Raw genomic sequence first — 25,860 nt, 5'->3', positions numbered from 1 at the left:
TCTTGAATATAAGAGGTTCTCAGAATACATAAGGAAAATGGTATTATTTGTATTAGAAATTTCTTTTTCTATACCCAAACAATCAATGCTAACAGGCAATCACTCAGCCTTCTGGGAATTGTGGCTTTATATGAATTTAGCTATTTGTAGGATGTTTTCATAGCATAGCTAAAACACACAGACACACACATACACAAGACAAACACACATACATGATAAACTCTGTGCATGATGACTGACTGTGAATACATACAGATTATATAGTAAAAACAATGAATGCAGTAAATGAATTGTTAGGTTACTTCCTACACATTTATTTGTGATGAGTTTTTCCTGAAATATTATAAATTGCATTTGTCTTTTTAAGAATGAATTTTAAATGCATTACTCCTCAACAGAGAACACTGCATTCCTCCTTGGTAAGAAAAACAGTTGTTCTGTCTTATGATACTAATATGTTGGGGATTTCCCAGTGCTCAGCAGTAAAGAATCAACTTGCAATGTAGGAGAGGCAGGTTCAATCCTTGGGTCAGGAATATCCCCTGGAGGAGGAAATGACAACTCACTCCGGTATTCTTGCCTGGGAAATCTGGTAGACAGAGGAGCCTGGTGGGCTATAGCCCATGGCATCACAAAAGAGTCAGACATGACTTAGCAATGTGGTATGTTACTCTTGATCACAAAGGTGGCTCCAGTGTAGCATGATGATGAGTAGTGATTCTAACTATTACCAAAATAGTTATTTAATGCTTTCCCTTTTAAATAAGAACTTGAGCCTCATGTCTTTCCTCTCCTGGCCCTTCCAGTTCCATAAAATTGTAAATGATGACTAGGCAGTGCTATCCAAACAGAACCAATCCTTGCAAGTTTCCTCTAAATGTAAGGGAAAGCACTATGTAATGGAATAATCAGAAACCAAGATTGGAGCACTGTCAGCATGTGAGATGGAAATCAGATGAGAAAAGGTTATTTGCGAGACTACATCTCAGGAATCACAAATAATGTCAGAAACTATTTTTAACTGTGGGGTTCGCTTTGGCTCTCTCATGTCGAGCATATGATGATAAGGAAAACTGCAAAGTGAAAAATATGTGAGGGCGAAATGAAAGGAGATGGGAAAATAGGAGTGGAAATGAGTGAGAGGAAAGGAAGGAATTAAGTAATAGAAGAATCACATTTTATGCTGTGAATGCTGACAAGAACAGAATGAAAGGGTTAGAAGCAGTGCCTGCATTAGAATAAGGTGGTGACAACTTTTAAGGGAGAAAAGTCTGCCTCCCCCCAAACTCATAGCGTAGTTGAGGTAAGAGAAAAATTTATAAAAATGAAAAGTCATGACCCAAATCCAAGAGACACTAGGAAACTAAGCTGATGATGGCTGAGGGTTTAGCAGATCCAACTTCACCATGGAAATTAAGCTTTTACTGAATTTGCAAGTTTGTTCTATAAACTCTTCAATATATATCAGATACTTTAAAGAAAGCTTTTTGGCTTTCCTATGAGATAGAAGGGGGCTTCCCAGGTGGCGCAGCAGTAAAGAATCTGCCTGCTAATGCAGGAGCCACAGGAGACGCGAGTTCAATCCCTGAGTCGGGAGGATCTCTTGGAGTAGGAAATGGCAACCTACTCCAAGATTCTTGTTGGGATAGTCCCATGAATGGAGGAGCTTGGCAGACTACAGTGCGTGGGGTCACAAAGAGTCAGACACAACAGAGCCACTGAGCACACACGCATGAGACAGAAGAAAGCCTGCTAGGGCACTTTGCACAAACGGGGGAGGTGAAGAACTTAATTAAAAAGGTAATTTTGCCACAGCTTATGCATGGATCTAAGAACAAATGGATGGGATATTCTCTGCGAGAGGGACCTATTTTTCTAAAGCTCTCAGTAGCAAGTGCAGTTTACACTTTCACCCTCCCTCCCATATAAAGCCCCAAGGTCAGATGGAAAGTGAAAACCTGTTTAGGTGCATGTATCTTTGATATCCACATTTGAACTCCTGGTCTTGTACTAGTTTACTGGTTTTATTCTTTATGCTCCAGTAAACGTCATGTAGTGAAGTCGCTAACTTTGCTGACAAGCTATGAGGAGACAGGGAGCAGGTCTGTGTAGGGATATGTTGACCCACCTTCTTAAGTAATGGTGTGAAAAATAGGACTTCTTGAAGATTCTCCATCACATGGATTTGCCTGATATTTTTCCCCTGTATGCATCTGCCATTTTAATATTTCTTTTACAGTCATTTCGGGATGATCCACCTCTACCTTCCTTCAAAGTTCAAGTCAATCCACCACTTCCACAAGACCTTTCCCAGGACTCCAGCTGGCATGTCTTTGGCACTCAGTTGTTTATTCAGTCACGTCCGACTCTTTGAGACCCCATGGCACCATGCCAGGCTCCTTTCTCCATGGAGTTTTCTAGGCAAGAATACTGGTGTGGATTGTGGTTTCCTACTCCAGGGGGTCCTCCTGACCCAGGGAATGAACCCACATCTCCTGAGTCTTCTGCACTGGCAGGTGGATAACTTTGCCACTGGGTCACCTGGGAAGCCCTTGGTGAGAGTTTCAGTTTTAAGCAGACTTGTAGCCAGATTATAATGTCAGGGTGCCATGTGCAGGGCTGGGATGGTGGTGGTGATTAGGGCCACACTGTACAGAGCTGTGGGATCAAACTCATTCAGTAAAGTCATCATCTCTGTTGTTGTTCAGTCACACAGTTGTGTATGACTCTGCAACCCCCATGGACTGCGGCACGCCAGGCCTCCTTGTCCCTGACCATCTCCTAAAGTTTGCCCAAGTTCATACCCATTGCATCAGTGGTGCCATCCAACCATCTTATCCTCTGATGCCTCTTCTCCTGCCTTCAATCTTTCCCAGCATCAGAGACTTTTCCAATGAGTCAGCTGTTCACATCAGATGACCAAAATACTGACTCCTCTTTATATTTCTCTTATTTTCTCACTTATTGGAGCTCTTTTTTCTCACTAGTCTTAATGTCTACTTTGTTCCGTAAATCATACTGAAAGATCATGCCAAGAGAAACACAATTTGAAACTCCACTCATAAATATGTTTCTGGTTTTAACCAGTCAGACCTGGACTATCAGCGTGTGTTTACATGAGTATCTGAACAAAACCTGTAAATCTTAGGAAGGCAGGGACTGTGTTTCTATGATGTTTATATTGTAGAGGAGGGGGTGATATCCAATCAGTTTTTGTTGAATTGAAACTAATTTTTGAAGGGGCAATGAGTGCTAAATGACCCTCACTTAATTTTCTAGAGAAAACAAGCTCATGAATGGAACACGCAAGTATTTTACAAAGCTCAAAGGATATTAAGAGGAAACAAAAATGAAATCCTTTTCTTTCCATTATAGGGCTTTGGTGAAGGATAGCCATCACTATGTTATCAAAAGGTGCTGCCTGATGATTTAGCTACAGGAAAGAAAGGCTGTCTTTAAAGAATTGTGAGTTGTTTCTTTAGAGACTTTGCTCATCAGGCACAAATTCTTACCTAGACGATCAACACCCACAAGAGGCAAAAAGGCAGCAGGCATTCAAGAATAAAAATGTACTATCCGGATGCCCAATTTCTTCTCACATCAGTCCTTTATGTTCTGGCTATTTCATATTGCTATTTAGTTGGTCCTTATTATAGTTTCATAATGGAAATGTGTTAAAGCATGAACTTTATCAGGGAATCATATGGAAATGTTCCAAAGGAGAGAAATGAGCCATGGGAAAGTTAAATGAAAATCATTTTTAAATGGTGCAAATTAGGAAGAAAATAACAGGGCTTAATAGGGCCACCAATACTAAGAAATGCCACTGAAAAATCTAAAACCTCTGACAGAAGTAACATGTCATTCTCCTGCTAATGAGTCCTCTGTGTTATTTCTTTATTGGGGAATGCTGTTTTTTATAATTTTGCATATCCAGAATCACATCTTAAGTTCATTCATTGAGTCAGTCATTTTAATATTTATTAAGTAAACCTCTGCTTACTGTAACTGATCAATTTCATTAGTACTGTTTTCTGATACAGCTCTCTAACTATAGAATGACTGGTAAAAACTTGGAGGCAGCATCTCATTGGGGTTCAGCAGGTATCATTATTATATATCAGAGTCTTAGGGTTCAAGGGCTCAAACAAAGCAAATAATCCAACAACAACCACACACACACACACAAAACAAAGAAATGAAAATTCACGGCCTCCAGTTTTCTGTAGCAATAATGTTTTGCTCCAGTAAAGCTGCCAGTCAAGACCCCTTAGAGATCTTCATGCTTGAGACTCCATGCTGGGTACTGTGGCTACTTATTAGAACCTGAAATTCAGTTCACAGGCCCAAATGAGACTAGAAATTCCTGCCAGTCAGAATCAAGGTCTGTCCCATTGAAATGTGAGAGGAAATGGCCTCCAGGAGTGTTAAGATAAGTAAAGCACTATGGGTTTCCTTCTCCTCAAAAATGTGAGTTCTAGTTGTTTTTGTTTTTGTTTTCATTTATTTTTATTAGTTGGAGGCTAATTACTTTACAATATTGTAGTGGTTTTTGTCATACATTGACATGAATCAGCCATGGATTTACATGTATTCCCCATCCCGATCCCCACTTCCACCTCCCTCTCTACCCGATTCCTCTGGGTCTTCCCAGTGCACCAGGCCCGAGCACTTGTCTCATGCATCCAGCCTGGGCTGGTGATCTGATTCACCCTAGATAATATACATGTTTCAATGCTGTTCTCTCGAAACATCCCACCCTTGCCTTCTCCCACAGAGTCCAAAATTTTGTTCTGTATATCTGTGTCTCTTTTTCTGTTTTACATATAGGGTTATCATTACCATCTTTCTAAATTCCATATATATATGTGTTAGTACACTGTATTGGTCTTTATCTTTCTGGCTTACTTCACTCTGTATAATGGGCTCCAGTTTCATCCATCTCATTAGAACTGATTCAAATGAATTCTTTTTAATGGCTGAGTAATATTCCATGGTGTATATGTACCACAGCTTCCTTATCCATTCATCTGCTGATGGGCATCTAGGTTGCTTCCATGTCCTGGCTATTATAAACAGTGCTGCGATAAACACTGGGGTGCACGTGTCTCTTTCAGATCTGGTTTCCACGGTGTGTATGCCCAGGAGTGGGATTGCTGGGTCATATGGCAGTTCTATTTCCAGTTTTTTAAGAAATCTCCACACTGTTTTCCATAGCGGCTGTACTAGTTTGCATTCCCACCAACAGTGTAAGAGGGTTCCCTTTTCTCCACACCCTCTCCAGCATTTATTGCTTGTAGACTTTTGGATAGCAGCCATCCTGACTGGCATGTAATGGTACCTCATTGTGGTTTTGATTTGCATTTCTCTAATAATGAGTGATGTTGAGCATCTTTTCATGTGTTTGTTAGCCATCTGTATGTCTTCTTTGGAGAAATGTCTGTTTAGTTCTTTGGCCCATTTTTTGATTGGGTCATTTATTTTTCTGGAATTGAGCTGCAGGAGTTGCTTGTATATTTTTGAGATTAATCCTTTGTCTATTTCTTCATTTGCTATTATTTTCTCCCAATCTGAGGGCTGTCTTTTTACCTTGTTTATAGTTTCCTTCATTGTGCAAAAGCTTTTAAGTTTCATTAGATCACATTTGTTTATTTTTGCTTTTATTTCCAATATTCTGGGAGGTGAGTCATAGAGGATCCTGCTGTTATTTATGTCGGAGAGTGTTTTGCCTATGTTTTCCTCTAGGAGTTTTATAGTTTCTGGTCTTACATTTAGATCTTTTATCCATTTTGAGTTTATTTTTGTGTATGGTGTTAGAAAGTGTTCTAGTTTCATTCTTTTACAAGTGGTTGACCAATTTTCCCAGCACCAATTGTTAAAGAGGTTGTCTTTTTTCCATTGTATATTCTTGCCTCCTTTGTCGAAGATAAGGTTAGTGGATTTATCTCTGGGCTTTCTATTCTGTTCCATTGATCTATATTTCTGTCTTTGTGCCAGTACCATACTGTCTTGATGACTGTGGCTTTGTAGTAGAGTCTGAAGTCAGGCAGGTTGATTCCTCCAGTTCCATTCTTCTTTCTCAAGATTACTTTGGCTATTCGAGGTTTTTTGTATTTCCATACAAATTGTGAAATTCTTTGTTCTAGTTCTGTGAAAAACACCGTTGGTGGCTTGATAGGGATTGCATTGAATCTATAGATTGCTTTGGGTAGTATAGCCATTTTGACAATATTGATTCTTCCAATCCATGAACACGGTATATTTCTCCATCTGTTTGTGTCCTCTTTGATTTCTTTCATCAGTGTTTTATAGTTTTCTATGTATAGGTCTTTTGTTTCTTTAGGTAGATATACTCCTAAGTATTTTATTCTTTTTGTTGCAATGGTGAATGGTACTGTTTCCTTGATCTCTCTTTCTGTTTTCTCATTGTTAGTGTATAGGAATGCAAGGGATTTCTGTGTGTTAATTTTATATCCTGCAACTTTACTATATTCTAGTTGTTTTTGTTTAGTAGCTAAGTTGTGTCTGACCCTTTTGTGACCCCATGGACTGTAGCCTGCCAGGCTCCTCTGTCCATGGGATTTCCTGGAAAGACCGCTGAAGTGGGTTGCCATTCCCTTCTCCAGGGGATCTTTCCAACCCAGGGATGGAACCTGTTTCTCCTGTGCTGGCCGGCATATTCTTCACTGCTGGGCCATCAGGGAAGCCCCCCTGTCTCTTTTCTTATTCAGTCTGCTATGGAGTTATGCTCTTCCTCCTTAACATTAATCTTACTAGCTAGAAAGTATCAAAAATTGTTTGGTCCCATGGGGTAGTATGTCTATGCAATGCTAAAAAATTCAGTCCTAATGCAACTGCAGCCACAATGCACCTATCTTTCACCAGTCCCTGGTCATCAATGGTAACACAGTGATGCTCTGTGGTTCTTTATGTTTGTACAAGACATTCTATGTCTTAGGTCTTGGTCATCACAATCATGAGTTAGATCATCACAACCTTGATTTAGACAAGGCTGCTGTAATCATGATTTACAGGCAAAAATAACTGAAATTAGAAGAAGCTAAGTCCTTCATTTATGGCTTATAAAACACAAGGCTGGTACTCAAACTGAGATTTGAGAACCCGACTCTGGTGATGTACAGAGCTCATGGGCTCTGCCTGTTCAGATTGAATGAGAATACCATGATAGCCATCATCTGTTCAGTGATGAAAATACTGCTAACATTTATGAATTCCTGAGAAAGTAAAACCCAAAGCTGAATATTAAAAGATGTTTATGTAGTAAATTCTATTAACTTTAAATAGAAAAAAAAATTGCCTAAGCAATTCATTTCTCGTCTTTGGGTATGGAATCTCTTTTCTCAATTTCAAAACCCTCAAAAATGGCTCAGAAAACTAATGCAAATTTAAAGCAAGACCAGGCCTCTGTCTTTTGAATGGTTTCAACTCTTTGTGTGAAGATGATGGGTTAAAAAAATATATCCACAAATGTTTTAAAATTGGTATTTTGGGGAAAATCATTATGCCTGTGAGATTATTAAGCTAATAAAATTATTAATCTAATAAAATCATTAGAGCTATGAGATGCTCTAACGGGCAGCAATTGGAGTCAGAATTTTATGAAGTCTGATGTTATGTACAGGGTTTGGGTAACTGTCAGTTTTAGCCTAGATGTTCAAGCCTAAGGCCCTGGCTAAGATCCTTTTGCCAGATGTTTTCTCACACTACATTCTCAGCTACCCAGCAACCAAAAAGTCTTCCTAAGAATTCTCTAAGCTCACCCACATTCCTGGTTTGTAAGATTCACCATTGGTTTTAAATATGCATTATATGTGTTCTTTTCAATCTTGATATTAAAAATCTAAAAAATGACACTAATAATGCTGGATGAGTTTTATCTGCAAGATTTATAGACAAATAAACTGTTGAACATTAAAGGCAATGAGAAGTTTATTAAAATAATGACTGTGGTAGCTTCATTCTCCTTCTCCTAAGAATCGTGGTTCCCAAGTTTGATGTGCGTACCTGGAGAATTGTCACATTGTTTAAAGGGGCCTGTGAATGCATTCTCATTCCAAATCTCTGTAGTCTCATTGAATAATATAATCTCATAAATGTTAGTCCCACCACTTGTCACATGAATGCAGGGAATGTTGTTATTTTAAAAGTTTTAATTCTCTTTGTAGGAACTGCTGAGTTTGAAGTCACTCATTAAGAATTTTCTCAACCTAGGCTAACTGGTCCTGGGTTAGAGCATAAGGTCCTCATATCACTCAGGGAACCACTGTCTTTTCATATAAAGAAGAGAATAACTAACTAACAAGAAATCTATGTCCTATACTCTTTATATTTTGATAAAATGTGTTTTATAGAATAGCCCTCTTTCCAAAACTACTTATTGAAATAAATTTTTCCTGAGAAGATCTAACCTCCAGATTTTTTTACTTTTCATTTTCCAATGGCCTATGGCACTTTATTCCTTCCCTCTGGTCTGAATATCACTGATGACGTTTTAAGCACAGGGTACTCATTATCAAGATCAACACCCATGCACAGCTAAACCGTCTCTGACATCCATGTAGTACTATTTTCCTCCTCCCATGGCAGAGGGTGGAGAGATGGGAGGTGGGAGAGCTGGTTGCTTACAGAGAATATGCGTGGCTCCAAGTCATGCAAGTACTTCTTCCCCTTCCCCATGCTTCCTCCTCCCCATCAAGGTGTCACCCATTACAGAGAGTATTTAATGGAGGGGAACCACAAAGCCTTCATCCAAATGGTCATGGTTAAGCTCAGTAATCTGCGCTGGTGTAGTTTATTTATAATGGTGAATAAGTATAATTGCCTTAGTTTTTATTGCATAATATTTCCCCTTATAACACATTTACATTTCTTATTGTATATCATTTAAATGACTATAAAAATAATCCATGGTCTTAAAGTGAACTACATGGTAAGGGACATCAGCAACAAAAATTGTTGCTGTGTAGACCTCATAATGCACAAGGTATTCTACAATAAAGTGTGTGTGTGCATGTGAGTGCACACACACGAGCACTGATCAGAATCTCTCTGTACGTGGTATGTGATACAGAACTGAGGGAGCACAGTGACACAGGCAATTTGGGGCAAGTTGAACTATAAAGCCCACACTCTGTATCACAGTACTCTAAACAATCATAACCAGTAGAATGAGAAAAGGAGTCTCACTCCAGAATCTGGACTGCCTTCTCCAATCCCCTGGGAGATGCCACCCACGGCCATGCTGTGAGATGAGATCAGAGGGAATTTTGTAGATTGCTCACAGAATGCCAATGACTACTGTCGTGGCTGCCCTTTGGATCTTCACAGAACAGATTGCCGTTACCAAGCTGAAGTGAAAAAAATTAAGCAAACCTGTGCCAAATATGATTGATACTTCCATAATACTGTGTAAGAGTTATAACCCTTTAGAAAGGAGGTTCTGGATGAATCTTGAGCATATTATATAAAATAAGCCAATCAGATAAGGATAAATACTGCATGAATATATGTGTATGAGGTATATCAGATAGCCAAACTCACTGAAGCAAAGAGTAGAATGGTGGTTATTATGGGCTGCAGGGAGGGGAAAATAGGGAATCACTAATCAATGTGTATGAAATGTCAGTGATGCAATATGAATAAGTTCTAGACATCTCTTGTAAAATACAGCCTATGGATAACCACACTGTATTATATACTTAAAAAAACTGTTAAGTGGGGAGGGCTATCTTATATTAAGGGTTCTTACTACTATAAAATTAAAAAGAGTTACATATCTTAGAGGGGGTTGGCTTGTACCATGGAAAACTGACCAGTGAAAGAACCTTTCTGTTCTTAGCATCTGTTAGATACTGTCTAGGGGTCTAGTACAGAGATTAGATAGATGGATGGATGGATAGAGAGACAGACAGATAGATATGGGGGACAAATATACAGGCAAAGTAAGTCTGGGACCAGAATATGACCATCAGAAATCAGGTGAGAAAGGAAAGTTTTCTCTCTCTGTTGCAACAGAAAGGAGAGCTGAAATAGAGATTGCTTTCCTGCTGCAGGTTACAAAAGTTTTACATTATAGCCATGAGGCAATGCTAAAGCAGAGATGAGCAGATCTCAGTTCTCCAAAATAGATGTCCAAAGGGTAAGTCAGAACAGTATATGGTATTGTTTGGAGTTTATCAAGAAAGTGAGGAGATGGGATTTAAGTCCTTACATATAAACTTGAAACTCATTATGTAAATGTCCAACAAAAGGGAAGTTTTGGGAAAACCTTTACTTTCCTTAGTGGCCTTTGCTGGGAGAGGGTCTTGTACAGCTCTCACGCATTCTCAATAGTTGAGAGCATCATACTATCCGTACTCTAGGATGCAGGCAATTTTTTCACTCGATGAATATAATAGCCTACTGCAGCATGCCTAAGAAACCAATCTAATTTGAGTTATAAAAAATAGATTTGTATAAAGAAGCAGTATGATCTAAGTTGAACATTCCTTAGGTAAAGACATCCTATGTTTGTGTGGATGAACTAACAGATACACAAGGACAAGGATAAGTAGCTCTAGTTGGGATTAATCTACCATGACCTTCTTTGGATGAGGAATTTGTCAAGCAAGCAAGCAAACAAACCAAAATCTAACTCTCATAAACTATGTACAAGGCCCTGGTACCTAAAGGATGAAGCTGGAAGACTGCAGCTACCTGGGATAAGTAAATAGGAAATTTGACAAGGGAGAATTTAATTGGTAGACAATGGGAGCCATGAAGACTTCTGAAGTTTATGGCATGAGAGAATATTCCAAATGAAGTTTGGGACACACAAATCACCTTCAACGTGAGGGAGATGAGATGGGAATGCATGAGAAGACCGGGAAAGGGGAAGTGGTTCCAATATGAGATTGTGGTTACCAAAAAAATGATCATGATCTACCTTTTCCATAAAACTTCCAACATAACAAGAAAGAAGAAATACCAAGATTTGGTGGTGATAATGAAAGAGACAAGTAAAACATTAATCAGTTCAGTTGCTCAGTTGTATCCAACTCTTTGTGACCCCACGGACTGCAGCATGCCAGGCATCCCTGTCCTTCACCAACCTCCAGAGCTTGCTCAAACTCATATCCATAGAGTTGGTGATGCCATCCAACTATTTCATCCTCTGTTGTCCCCTTCTCTTCCTGCCTTCAATCTTTCCCAGCCAGCATCAGGGTCTTTTCCAATGGGTCAGTTCTTTGCATCAGGTGGCAGGACTACTGTTTGAAATCATTTAAGATTAACATATTCTAGAACCTAGTGACACTTTAAAGTTTTCTCTTTTTTACCAACAGACTAGTAAGAAGACAAGACATCAGCTTTCCCGATGTCCTGAATTCCAGGGTATTGCTAATGAGCGTAGCAGCAGAAACTTGTGTGTTTGCCAAGAAAACTTCTTTATAATATTTTTTATCTTATTTTATCCTATCTTGGCTTAGTGGGGCTAAATCTGAGGTCATGGGTGATCTGAAAGCATTCTAGTCTTTGAAGGGTTTGCTCAGAACTTCCCAGTATTCACAGTAGGCAAGAACAAAACTGGCTTCTAGGGCCAAGTCCAAAAGGAAAACCCCATAATTGGCAAGAAATTACTCTTCACGTATTTCCTATCCTGCAGTGGGAGCTCTGGGCCCACCACGCTAACTGTCTCTTAATCACTACAACAGACAAATCTTTCCTACTCCAAAATGCATTGGTTCTCAAATATCACTTACTCCAAAGTCTATCAGGGAGTTAGAGAGAAAAGAACAAAAGAACGAGCCATCAGAAATGGCCTTTATTCTATCTAGTAGGAAAGAGATAAGAATTTCAGTCTGCAAACTTTATTCCTATTTTGGCTAATTTATACATGCTCCTGACATCACAAAAGGCAGAAGAGGAGAGGAACAGTTTATCTTTTCAACTAAGTGGAAAAAGAGCCAGAGATAATTATTATTTATATGTAGTTTGAGGAAAAAGAGAAAATAAAAAGTACTATAAAATATCCCTAGAGACTTTTTGCACAAAAATGTTATGTGCGACACACACAGACACACACAGAGTAGTCCTTTTCTTCCACAGATAAATGCAGAAGGAAGCAGTTCTAAGGCTGTATTGTGCTCTAACACCTTTCCTTGTTGAAATACAAGGCCAGGCACAGCACAAAATGACTTTTTAAAATATGAACTCTTGGTGTGAGTCCTTCCATAACAAAGCTGAGGTGTCTAAGACAAAGTTAAAAGTGAAACATAGAGCCCCAAGTGATGCTTTATAACCAAGGATGGCACAGCCTGACCTTTGCAGAAATGAGAGGCTAGATTGATTGGCTAATGGAATCTCTGCCATTCACTTACATGGTGATAAATTGGGATCTTGGCTCTGGTTCCCACCCTAATTTCATCAGTTGGAGACTCTTATTAAGGGCTAATTGAAAGCTGCCTCTTTATGGAATAAAGAGCATTTTATTGGCAACAATCTTCCCCAGGGGCAGAAAGCTAGGAAAAGACAGGGACTGATGCAGACTTTTTAGTTTCTTCACAAAATAAAAACAGAAGTTCATTGCTGATGGAAAATGATAGTTAAGGGCAGACCTGTACCTGGCCTCTGTTTTAGTTAATTTTGTTTTGACCAAAGGAAAGACAGCTGATGATAAGGTAGAAGTCATGTCTAACAAGCAAGTATCATTTCTATACAACATAAATGATGAGCCTATTCCTGGACTTGCAAAACACAGGTTATTTGAAAAACTTGACAAAGAAGTTCTTAAAATATATTACAGAATGATGAATTAAGCCATTTACATAAAGTGGGCACGTATCTGCAGACTTGGACTTGATAAAAGCTAAAACATAAATACACAAAATGTGTGGAACCAATGACAGCTTTTCTGAGCTATTTACTGAGAACTAAGATTTCCAGATATTTTCTATAAACAATCCTTTCCCTATTCCTAAACCCCAAATACAATAATTTATAGTGTCTCTGGTTTACACTCTGTACTCAATAGATATATATTGGCAGAAATATGAAAAAAATGAGGACAGAAATATTCTCTAAGCATGTTCCTGAAAAGTATATATAGACCAAACCATGATTCTGGCATCTTCTGAAGCTCAAAGTTGTGCCCTTTGTAATTAACTATATAGGCATGTTGATATTATGCACCAAGTATTCAAGTCTAATTGCTTGTAATTGTATCTTAGTCCAACATATGAAAATATATATCCAAATGAACTGAATATTTCTTATATTTCTTATATTTTGTGATTTGAAATTTTTTTCATCTCCGATTTCATTTGACTTCTCTGAATAGAGATGATGGTACTTGGACAGTGTTACCCCACTTCCCCATCCGAATCATGGATGCCTTGAATGGATTATAAAATACACAAGCTTCTAAAAGGACTGTTTCTTTCCCTGTAGGCAGATAATATTCAAGGTGTTCAGGACTCACCATGCCTGCCAACTAAAGGCAGACCCTGCTGGCACGAGGGAGCCAGGCTCACAGTGACAACTGGATCTCTCTGAAGGGAGGGGCCATTTCTTGCACATCTCTTATGTTGCACTTAGCATCTGACACGGGAAGGGACAATAATAGGCTCATAATTAAGTGCATGTCCAACTGAACACTAGGAAGTACAGGGCTTATGGTTCTAGATCTCAGCTGGCAACTTGCTGGGGTAGAGGGGTCTGCTATAATATACTTCCTTAGCAGGAACCACACTGGTTTGGATTGATGGCACAGCATCTGTAGAGCAATTTAGGAGATGGGCAGCATCAACTACTTTACTTGTATTGGATTCCTGTCCTCCATTATTGGATTTCTTGGTTAGATCCTATTAAATTGATAATGTGGTCCTCTGTAGGGGTGGATTCATTTCAGTGATGGGTAAAGTGATCCTTTACTCTGTGCTAAAGATTATCTGTGGTCTAGTGAGCAGAAGATATGAAGAGAGCCATGAGAAAATGGTTATGATTCAGGTTCTGCCATTAATTTCCTGGCAGTTTCCTTAAGGATCTCTTGAGATTTAGCTTTCCTCTCTATAACCTGACGTTAATACTTATTCTCAGGAGAATTTCAGTAAGGTATATGAGCTTAGAAAGTCCGAAAGGGTTCACTATAAAAAGTAGTATTTTTGAATAAGATTAGCATTGAGGCATGGAATTGAAACCCTGGAGTAGGAAATGGCCACCCATTCCAGTATTTTTGCTGGGAAAATCCCACGGACAGAGGAGCCTGGCAGGCTATAGTCCAGGGGGTCACAAAGACTCAGACATAACTGAGCGCACACACACACACACACAGGCTGAAGACATTTTGGAGGTGGAAGTAAACCATACAATCACCTCTTTCAACTGCATTATTTTCTTCATCAAAAATACACCTGTATTCTCATCTAGATTAACCTAATAGACTTTGAATAGTTGTTAACACTATACCCTCAAAACATGGGAGAGGTGACAGATGGGAAGAAACAAATGCCTTGAATTTTTATCCTTCTTCATCCTCCATACCACCTAATATAATGATTAGAAAAAGAAGCCCAATCAGCTAAATCAGCAAAACAACCTGAGTCATTCTAGAAATAGCACTATTATTTCTAATAAACTGACATCAAAGGCTTTTTGCAATTCCATAGTCACATCAATATTTGAAATTTCTCTTTAGCATGAAATGATTATTCCTAAAAAGGAAAATTCTTTAATTTCATAGCTGAGATGTAAAAAGTATGCTATGCTTAAAGTAAAAAACTATTAGCATTTAGGAATTGTTTGCTACATAAAGGTAAAGAAAATTGATTAGGAATAGAAAGAAAAGGAAGTATGACTATCATGAAAACTATTTTTAATTAAAGATAAATGTCATCTGATAACAGTTAATCTTTTGATAGTGGGAACTTTTGCTTGTTGCTACTAGATCTCCTGTATTTACTTTTTTACTAAGGGGTCAATTAGTAAGACATTTACTGAATTACTACTCTGTATAAGACCCAGAATCTCCTTAGACACTGGGCAAAGAGGACACGAATTATTTTCTCTAATGTAGGTGTTGGAAAATGTATGGTCCATGGGTCAGATTTGACTAGCCACCTATCTTTTTCCTTAAAAAAATGATATACATTTTATATGCCAAAACATTGACTCTTTTATAGAGTAAGGTACAGCTTTTAATATACTTAAAAAGTTGTGCAACCATCACTATTATCTCTAATTTCATAATATTCTATTCACCTGAGACAGAAGCCTTTTATCTATCGGCAGTCACTACCTGTTCCCTGCTTCCCCCTCCCCTGGCAGCTCATCTACTTTTTGCCTCTATGGAGATTTACCCATTTGGACATTTCATATAAATGGGAATCATACAATACATGGCCTTCTGTATCTTTTTACTTTGACTTAGCATAATATTTTCAAAGCCCATCCATGTCACAACATCAGTAAGTATTCATTATTGTTTATGAATGAATAGCATTCAATTTCTTGGGTATACCAAATTTGTTTACCCATTCTTCAAGTTGATGAACATTTGTGTTGTTTCCATCTTTTGGATCTTATCAATAATTCTGCTATGGACATTTGTGTACAGGTATCTCTGTGGATATATAGTTTTAGTTCTCTCGGTTATATATTTATAAGTACAACTGCTGTGTAGATTCTACTTCTAAATATATTTAGGAAACTCTGTGTATCTTTTTGAAGAAATGCCCATGAGTTTTCCAAAACAGCTACAACATTTTAAATTTCCAACAATACATGAGGGTTATAATGGTGACAGGTACTCTCTCGACATTCTTGTTAACACTTATTGTTGTCGGGTTTTTTTATTATAAGCATCTTAGTAGGTGGTTTTGTTTTGTAATTTCCTAATAAATATTTATGCTAGCATCTGAGCATCTTTCCGTGTGCTTACTGGTCATCTGTCTATCTTCTTTGGAGAAATGACTATTGAAGTCCAGTGTCTGTTGACTAATTAGGTTATTTGTCTTTTTACTTCAGAATCACAAGAGTTCTTTATATACCCTGGACACTAGAGCCCTATAAAATATATAATTTCCAAATATTTTTCCCATTCTATGGGTTGTGTTTGTACTTTCTTGATTATGTCCTTTGAAATGCAAGTGTTTTAAATTTTGATGAAATTTCTTTTTTCCCTTTCGTTGCCTGACTTTCAGAGATATCCATGGCCTGACCCAAGATTACAAAGACTTATGCTAATGTTTTCTTTTAAGAGTTTTACAGTTTTAGTTGTTACATTTTGATCTCTGACCCATTTTGAACTAACTTTTATACATGCCCTGAGAGAATGGTACAAATTCATTCTCTGCATGTGGATATCCAGTTGTCCAAACACCATTTGTTAAAAAGACTATTTTCTCTTCATTAAATTGCACTGACATCTGTGTTACATTTCACAAACCTTAACAAAGATATCCATGTCCTAGTCCCTGGAGCTAATGGATGCTGCTTTATATAGCAAAAGGGACTCTGCAGATGTGGTTAAGTATCTTGTGATCCAGAGATACTCCTGGAATATAAGGTAGGACAGATATAATTAAAAGAGTCCTTATAAGAGGATCACAGATTAGTCAGATACAGAGGCTGATATGCAAATGAAGCAAAAATGGTGCTAGTGCTAAGGAATCTGCCTGCCAATGCAGGAGACATAGAGACAGGTTTGATCTCTTGGTTGGGAAGATCTCCCGTAGGAGGGCATGACAACCCACTCCAGTATGCTTGCCTGGAAAATCCCATGGACAGAGGAGCTTGATGGGCTACAGTCCATAGAGTTGCAAAGTCGGACATGGCTGAAGTGAATTAACACACATGCACAGCCACGGATACTGGCAGGTTCTAGGAAATGGAAGAGGAAAGAAATAGCATCTCCCTTGGATCTTCCAGAAGGAACTAATGCTGCTGACACCTGTGACTTACTTTGGACTTTTCACCTCCTGAATGGCAAGACAACTCATGTTGTTTTAAGTCATTAAAACTGTGATAATTTCTTACAGAAGCAGCAGGAAACTAATGCAACATTCTCATCAAAAATCAACTATCATAAATGTGCGGGTTTATTTTCAGATTTCTGTTACTAGTCCATTGATCTACAGGCCTGTCCTAAGGTACAGCACAGTATTGATTATTTTAACTTTGTAGTAAGTTATTAAATTTCAAAGAGTGAATCCTCAAATGTTTTTTCCCAAGATTATTTTAGCTGTTCTGGTTCCCTTGAATGCTTTACTTTGTATGATTTCAGTCCACTTAAACTTACTGAGACTGTTATATGCCCTAACACATTGCCTGTCCTGAAGAATGTTCCATGCACAATTGAGAAGAATGTATATTCCAATGCTATTTGCTAGAGTGCTTTATAGTTTATCTTTTCCTTTACTAGTACTCTCTATTTTCTCATGTAGACTTGAATCACTATCTAGAGTCCTTTCATTGTGACAAGAAGTGCCCCCTTTAGCATTTTGTGTAGGCCCAGCCTGCTAGCAATGAATTCCATCTGCTTTAGCTTATTTGGGAGGTTTTAAAGTTTTCCTCATTTTTGAAGAATGATTTTACTGGATATAGAATTCTTGGTTGAATGTTTTTATCTTCTCCCATATGTCTTCCCATTGTCTTCCAGCCTTAGGGGTATCTGATGAGAACTTAACCGTTAATCCTGATAATGGTGATCATGTGTATACGATAAGTCCCTTCTCTCTTGCTCTTTTAAGATTCTTTGTGTCTAACAGTTTTTATTATGATGTATTTATGTGTAGACTTCTTTGACTTTATCCTGATCTGGGGTTGGTTGAGTTTTTGAATGTGTAGATTAATGTTTTATCACCAGCTTTAGGAATTTTTGACCCTTGTTTCTTAAAAAAAAAAAAAAATCTTTGTTTCATCTTTCTTCTTTCCCTGGGGCTCCCATTATGCATATGTCTATATTCTTAATAGTGTCTCATAGATTTGAGGTTCTATAAATTTACCTTCATTATTTCATTTTTTCTATTCTTGAGGCTGGATAATCTCAAGTGGTGTATCTTCCAACTAAATGATTTCTTTATTTTTGCCTGCCCAAATATACTGTCTGGGCCCTCTAGTTAATTTTTTAATCTCAGTTTATGTACTTTTTAACATCAGATTATCAGTTTGATTCTTCCTTATAATTTCTATTTTGTTATTGATATTCTGTTTTTTTTGACACCATGCTTGTACTTTCCTTGAGTTCTTTAAACATTTTTAAAATAATCAATTCAAAATCTTTGCCTAATAAATCCAACTTCTCAGCTTTCTCAGAAACAGTATCTATTCCCTGCTTGCTGTATATGGATGATACATTTTCCATTGCATGTCTCGTGTTTTTTTTTTTCTTCTTCTGTGTGTGTGTTTGTGGTTGAAAACTGAATACTTAACATAATTTGGCAATTCTGGAGACCAGATTTCCCTGCTGTCTGTAGTGGTCATTGCTTTGGCTATTTATTATTGCTATTGTTTGTTTAGTAACTTTTTGGTAAGTAATTATCAGGAATATGTGTTGTTTATCATGTCTAAAGATGTATCTGTCTAATGATCTGACAGAGATTTCCTTTAATGCTTGGCACCAATAAGTCTTCTAGTAAATGCTAAGGGGCTCTATATGTTGGAGCACACACTCAACACTCAGCTAGTCTATTTACAACTCCACCTTTGTCTTCACTTTCTGCTTGCACAGAGAGAGACTTAAGGTCTGAGCAGAGAGGGTCTTGCCAGGGCTTTCCTGAATATGTGCACTGCCCCATGCCGGTGTATAGCCTTTTACATTCCCGGAAAATAGTCAGGGTTTTTCAAAACCCCTGTGGACATCTTGTCCCCTAGCCTTTCCTTTTAAGCATGTAAAAAAATGAAGTATAACTAGCATACAGTATTATATTAGTTTCAGGTGTACAACATGGCAATTCAATGTCTATATACATTTCTAAATATTCATCACAATGAGTCTAGTTATCATCTGTCACTATGCAAAGGTAACACAGTATTACTGAGTATATTCTCCATAGTTTATATTATACCCCAAGACACTTGAGCACTTAGATGAAGCTTAGCCACAACAGGAGGTATGATATGATAAAAGTCTGAATTTATTACTTAGCCCCCAATTAACAGAAGACTGGTAGGTCTGGAGTTGTACATTTTATTCCCTCCCCAGCACATGGAATCCAAACTACTAAAGTATTTTAGTTAGTCCTGGTAAAACTTTGCACTTGAAACAATCTGGATTCTCCTGTGACTGACAAACTCACTTTAGCTGTACTTAGCTCCTGGTCCCTAAGGCATCATAAACATCACTCTAGTCTACCATACAGGTAGCCTCTGAAAATGTTACTGATGTATTTGTTCATTATATGACCAACAATATTTCAAATAAAATTGTGGTGGACAGAAATAGCATGTGGATTTATTAAAACTATAAAAGTGAAGAACCTGAGATATATACGAGATATTGATGTAATCTTGAAAAAAGATTAACATCTTTAAAAAGAAAATGAGAGAGAGATTGAAAGAGAGAAAGCTATTGATATTCTGAAGACTATTTGTTAAGAATTTGGTGATCCTAGAATCAGCATATTGATAGGAAGCTATGCATGGAATTCTCAATACTAGGTTTGGAGTTGTAGAGATCATGCACAATGCCATCTCTTATACTCTGAAAGTAGAAGGTTTAATGTCAGAAATGGTTTAGAAGTCTGGTATATTTTGCTGATTCTAAAATCTCAGAGTATTGTTTTCTTTATATCATAAGATAAGCCCAGCATGGCCAATTTAAGAAGATAAATATCAAATTTCTGGATTTCTGAAATAGCTACTTTGCTGATGTAAACGAATTCATTCAACAGCAACATACAAGTAACTGACTCTCCTGTGGGAGAATTTTTTTTCTTCCATATGTGAACAACGTTTTGATCAGGATTTACGAACAGAAAAATGCTGATTTGTGAAAGACAACATCAAAGCTGCTTTTCACTAAATGAAAACAGTAAAGACAAAACAGATTGCAACACCAACCTGAGCCTTTGTAGAAGTCCATGTTGGCAGTGCATGACAAGCAAAAGGGAAAGAAAATTATATATGCATTAGTTAAGCTGCTATTATAATGCAAAATAGAAAAAAGTAGAAATTCTTTCCCCTGGTTATTGAAAATTAACAGCTTACATTTTAGCTTGAATTTGAATGCTTCCCACCTAATTTTCAAGCAAAATACTCCCTTTAAGTGGAAATCAAACATATGATTGTGTGAAAAAAAGAAGACATGGATCTGAGAAAGTTGAGTAGATTTTCTCCAGCTGTCCTCTAGTTATGAGAGCTGATTCCTAAGACCAAGTCTTAAGGGAATACTATAAAGCCTTGAAGCTTAATCCAAACTCCCTAAGAAGTAGCACAAGCATTAGTCACAGCTTATTAGCTATGGCAAAAAAAAAAAGAAAAAGAAAAAATACATAAGATTTATTGTTTTTGAAGCTTACTGCACATACAGTTCAGACTAAATCTTAGAATATGGATGCAATGACAGTTGGTCTTACTGCCCACTCCTCACCCCACCATGTACTTTTACTCCTCAATCTTATGACAATTAAAATTTTGAATTTACTTAAATGCTTATCTAATTACTGTCATCACTACAAATAGACTGTATGCTCCCTGAGGGCAGGGTTAGTATCATTTTTCTGTTTTTCATCATTGTATTCTCAATACATATCCAGTACTTCAGATTGAGTAGAGAGTTTTCAAAAATATTTTAAAAAGGTGAGTGAATGAATGCAGTCCCAAGGCAATATAAATGATAAAGACTTAAATACATCTACAAATTATAACCCAAATCAAAAATTCATTTTCAATCTGAAATCAAGTTTTACTATTTTATGTGACAGGTCACAAACCTTAATTTACAGAATAATAGTTCCAAAGGAACTAGTTTGGGTAAATTGATTAAACATTCATGTACCTGCATCTTGGAAATTCTAACCACATTTGAATCATCCCACCACCATCATAATGTATAATTAATGATTGTTTAAAATCAGAAGTCACTGAACTCAAAGGGCTTCACAAACATACGAAGTGACCACACTTACTGTTTCATAGATAGTATTAAAACTCATACATCTGCCAGCTATAAATTATATAGGTTAATCAAAAGAAGAATATCTTTGGCTTAGAGATAATAAAAGGATTAAAAGTCCTTAAAGATAAGAAGCTAAGGAAAATCTCTAACGTTAGAAAGTATCTCTTTTCAGGATAAGAGCTAGATATAATTAACTCAGAGTTAAGTGCTTAATGAACAATGAACAATGTTCACATGATTATTTTATTGCACATTAGAATCACTCTTTGGAAATAATTTATGTACTATTTTAATATTACTGCTAAATCATGATGATGACTGCCCATGGATGGAGTTTAAATCAATGAACAGAGAAACTTGAGTGTATTACTTCTCTTACTCCAGTTTCTGTGCGGATATCCTACACGTTTGACTGCCCAGCATTAGAATTCCAGGTGTAGGATTCTAGGCATATAGCTCCGTGGTTCAAGGAGCTAAAACTATTCACTTCAGTTCACTACACTTCCAGATCAAGTATGTAGAAATATGTATAAAAAACAAACATATTATTAACATTAAAGACTAAGAATTCTCTCCATGAAAATAATAGGTAATTTTTTTGATGTAGACGGTTAAAATCCTACAAGGCAATGCATAAAAACATCAAAAGTACCTCTTTTTTTTATTCCCCAAGATACATACTGAAGAAATTTTCCAAAATATTGTACAACATGTTAGATACAGGAATCTGACTGCACTTTGGATAACTAAGTTGTTCTCTGGAAATTACAATTATTACTTTTTCTTTTTCTGCTTTTAAAAAATGTTGGTTCTATAATTATTTAACTTCTGGCTAAAATATATAAATTCTTGAGATATTTTAACCACTTTATCTCTATTTGCAGCTTCCACTTTCTCCTTGGCTTTATTTAAATTTTTATGGGAGTAGAGTTGATTTACAACGCTGTGTTAGTTTCAGGTGTACAAAGTGAATCAGTTATACAACTATTTTTGGCTACTTCTCGTTTAAATACTGCTATCATATACATGCTTAAATAGATACTGCTTAACATTCCCACTGGGCCAACTCCATTTCCACATGTCTAAACACCATTCTTTAAGATCAATTTAGGTCTTGCTTTCTTTTACCTTAAATTTTCCAAAACCTGTGCCTTCATACTACCCTGAATTCTTGAGGCTCAATAGATTTGGTTTTTAAATACATATTTTCTGTATCCCTAGATGAAGTCCAAGTCTATTTTGAGACTGGGATCCATAGCACATCCATTAGACAAGTTCAGGTCAATTCATGTGACCACTCAAAATATGGCAGGGCTCCCATCACCCTTAGAAACCATACCTGTGGTTCTCTTCCTCATGCCCCACTGAGCCTTAGGTGGCCCACCCTGCCATTTGCCTAAAGTATCTCCAACTTTCTCCTTCTAGCTCATTCAACTCCAGCCATACTACCCTTCACACACAGAAAATTTCCCCTTAAGTTATGCATTTATTTGGTATTTGGTGCAGTTATGCATTTATTTGGTATTTGGTGCACAGTGGTAAGAATGAATTAGGTATTATACACATTTTCAATTCAAGATAGAAAAGCTTAATGAAGACACAACTCAAACATGCTACCTCTTTCCTTGGAGTACCTGTTTTTTGCTGTCTCCTCGAAGACCAAACAACAACAACAAAAAAATTACCGCATTGCCCAGGAATCTCATCAGTGTTATTTTTCAAAGAATGCAATTCCTAGTTGGTCATAATACTATTCAACACCCACAATGACATAAAAGAGATTGCTACACACCATTTAATAGCCAACAATGACATCTAAAAAATGGATGTACTGCTGTTAGAACCCTGGTTCTCATTAATCTCCTGAAATCTTCCAAAAATAGGTAGGAAGGCAGAAAACGAAATGACTCTTTCTATTTGATGGTACAGAAACTAAAAATGGAGGAATAAGCTTGAATCAAAGGCAAAGGGGAAATGGAAGGAGTGGGAAAATAATCAGTGTTTCAAACTCTGTGGAAATCAAAGTTGGAACAAAACAAGCTACTTTGCCAACATTGTTAACTGTGTGTGTGCATATGTATGTGTGTGTGTGTGTGTGTGTGTCTGCATGCACATCCATGCATATGGGCACATGTGTGAGCATAAGTGTATGGACAGAGTTATGTAACATATACTTTGAAAATATTTGAATAAACAAGAGTGATATAGGAAAGAGAAAGTGCCAAAGATTGGAGCTGACAAATCAAGTGTTTAGTCAAAGTTTTTGTTGTACCTCCATCTAACGAGAGAACCAATCAGGCAGTCAAACAAATAACATGATCAGAGGCAAATTGCTGGTGCTGAGTCCTTTAATCAGATGAACTCGCTGAAATCTCAGTAACTTAGAAAGCCCAGTGGCAGCCCAGGCTGAGGATGGGCATCCTATGACTATATTAAGACAAATATACTAATCTATCTGGGGGATTATTACTTCCTTCTAGCGCAGGGAGCTTATTTACATAGCATTTGAAATATGCTGCTTTGCATATCAGTTGACTGAGTCACTAAACAAAGACTGTGCTGGAATGGGAGCTCTAAAACAAACAAGGCAAAACCTGAAACAATAACAACAACAACTAATGTTTCAATAGCTTTGCTTAACTTTTAGCTATCAGAAGGGCAAGGATCTTTTTTTTTTTTTTTTTTTTAAGTAGGGTGCTGAGATGAAGAAGTTAGTGGATTAAGGTAAGTCTGAAAATTGTATAATAACATGACAGAGGAGATTTTATTCATCTGAATATAAAGAGAAGTAGATTTAACCAGTGTAGGAGTAACAGGTTTTATTCTGTATTTTACTTCTTTTATAAGACAATATTCTGGACAGTCATGTTATAGGGAATTGGAACATTTCTAATACTAGAGGAATGAGCTAAGAACAGTGCAATTTAAAGAAACTAAATTAGCATTCAGAAGTCATTTATACCCATATCATATTATATGATACATGTGTATGTGTATCTGGTGTGTATATATATATATACACAGATATGTGTATATGAACCATATTATAGATATGCCAGATAGTTATACCATATATATAATATATAGGTATATCTTATCTGAGCAAACAAAGTGAAAGTCGCTCACTCATGTCCAACTCTTTGCAACTCCATGGAATTCTCCAGGCCAGAATACTGGGGTGAGTAGCCTTTCCTTTCTCCAGGGGATCTTCCCAATCCAGGGATTGAACTCAGGTCTCCTGCATCGCAAGTGTATTCTCTACCAGCTGAGCCACAATCTGAGCAATGTGTGGGTCAAATACTCACTTCCCCATTTTTCTAACCCAAATACTTTAAGATGTATGGATTAAATTTTTAATATCACAATCATGGCTTATCCACTATTTTCATTCATTATTTGTCATTAGAATTGTTTGCCTTAATCACTGTGGTTTTGTTCATACAATCACTTGTTAGCAAGTTTATGGACTTGTTTTCATCATGTTCAGTTATTATAAAATTTCTAAATCATTCATTATTAAAAAAAAAAAACACAAGTGGTATTGTAAAATCCTACAGATAAGAGCAGAGTCAAATTAAGAAAGAGAAATGAAGATGCAAGGAGAAAGCCAACCATACTCTGTACCTGGAGACAAACTCTGAGGGAAGGGAAAAATGCATTTAGTCTAAATTCCAAAACCAAGCATTTTAATTGTTTATAGAGAAGCATTTAATTTCATGCACTCTCTAATAAGAAAATCCTACTTCTAAGATATTAATTTTCCCCCAAAGGCTGTGATCTCATTGAATTAAATCTAAATTAAATGTGCTTTATAGGAACTTAGTAAATTGTAAAACAAATAGAATCAGAATAATCTAGAACAATTCTAATGTTTTCTTTATCTAAAATTTTGCCTTTTCTATAATTAGAGTATCTCTAGTTTCTTCAGGAATTAGTAATAGAAAAGACCTAAGAATTGCTCTTTTAGGAGCTAAGTCAGTAATCGCTTCATCTGTTTAGAAAAACATCCTTTATTGGCATTTGATATGCAGAGAAACTAGCAAAATACATTTGATAAAGATGGTTCTAATGAACCCCCAAGACGCAGATTCAAAATGGCCCTAAAGTAATTGCATTCCCCAAACATTTACTGACACTTACTGTGGCCTCAATATCATGCTAAGTAATTAACTTGGTAAATCAGAGCTTCTAATCTCACTTCTTCAAGATTCAACTCCAAAAATACAATTAAAATGAGTTCTTCCTTTCAAGTACACCTTGCTCTGTCAAATACACTCTCTGTTTATTTTATAGGAGTCTAATCATCTCTATTTGGCTCTGAGTCCTAGACTAGAGCTCATTTCTCTTCTAAGAAAGCACTACTTGATATTCTGTGAGCAAAATATCACAACCCACCCAAAGTCTACATGTCACTCCAGGAAGACACTTTACCTACTGAGAATATAAAATCAAGCTGAATTAAGCATAAGACATTAAGTAGTGGCAGAAAACCTACACACGTTGAGAAGATACAGTCTTATAGACTTCTCTTCCTTTTGTGTAACTTTAACCCTTACAATTAACTGCAGGTGTACAAAATTACATGCAGATATAAATTGCACCTGAAATTAGCTGACTGCAGGTTTAACTGGTCAGTTGTACTCTCCCAAGGGAGCCTCTGGTTAATTATGCCAATTAATAGCTAATTATAGGTATAATTAAATGAATTTCCATATGATTTTATTGCTTAAAATACTCTAGCACAGAAA

The 25,860-nt window shown here is 36.9% G+C and overlaps 1 protein-coding gene across 1 annotated transcript in view; it reads right to left on the bottom strand.

Moving 5' to 3' along the window:
• THSD7B (thrombospondin type 1 domain containing 7B) overlaps positions 1-25,860 on the bottom strand; it is a 993,808-nt gene that overhangs the window by 121,355 nt on the left and 846,593 nt on the right. The gene's annotated exons all lie outside the window — the stretch shown is intronic.

This window comes from Cervus canadensis, chromosome 15 (assembly GCF_019320065.1).
Source record: "Cervus canadensis isolate Bull #8, Minnesota chromosome 15, ASM1932006v1, whole genome shotgun sequence".
NCBI classification, from domain to species: domain Eukaryota; kingdom Metazoa; phylum Chordata; class Mammalia; order Artiodactyla; family Cervidae; genus Cervus; species Cervus canadensis.
This window is presented reverse-complemented; position numbering and strand designations above follow the sequence as displayed.